Genomic DNA, 260 nt, shown 5'->3' with positions numbered 1-260 from the left:
AAACATTGATAGAAAAAGATTAATCCTACAAAATGAAGAAAAAATAAGCAAAATACAAAAAGAATTAGATGGATTGAAATTAGAAAACGAAACATTAGACATAATCTATTCCTGTAGCACATGTAACTACTCTAAAGATAATTTATGTCAAAAACCTGTCTGTGAGACTTGCGAGACTTTGCAAGAAGAGAATTTCAAACTTAAAGAAAAACTCACACGTCTCACAAACAGTCAACAACAATTAGACACTATGCTAAGTC

The sequence above is a fragment of the Lupinus angustifolius genome, chromosome LG11 (genome assembly GCF_001865875.1).
Source record: "Lupinus angustifolius cultivar Tanjil chromosome LG11, LupAngTanjil_v1.0, whole genome shotgun sequence".
In the NCBI taxonomy this organism is placed as follows: Eukaryota; Viridiplantae; Streptophyta; class Magnoliopsida; order Fabales; family Fabaceae; genus Lupinus; species Lupinus angustifolius.
Note: the sequence above shows the minus strand (reverse complement) of the source record.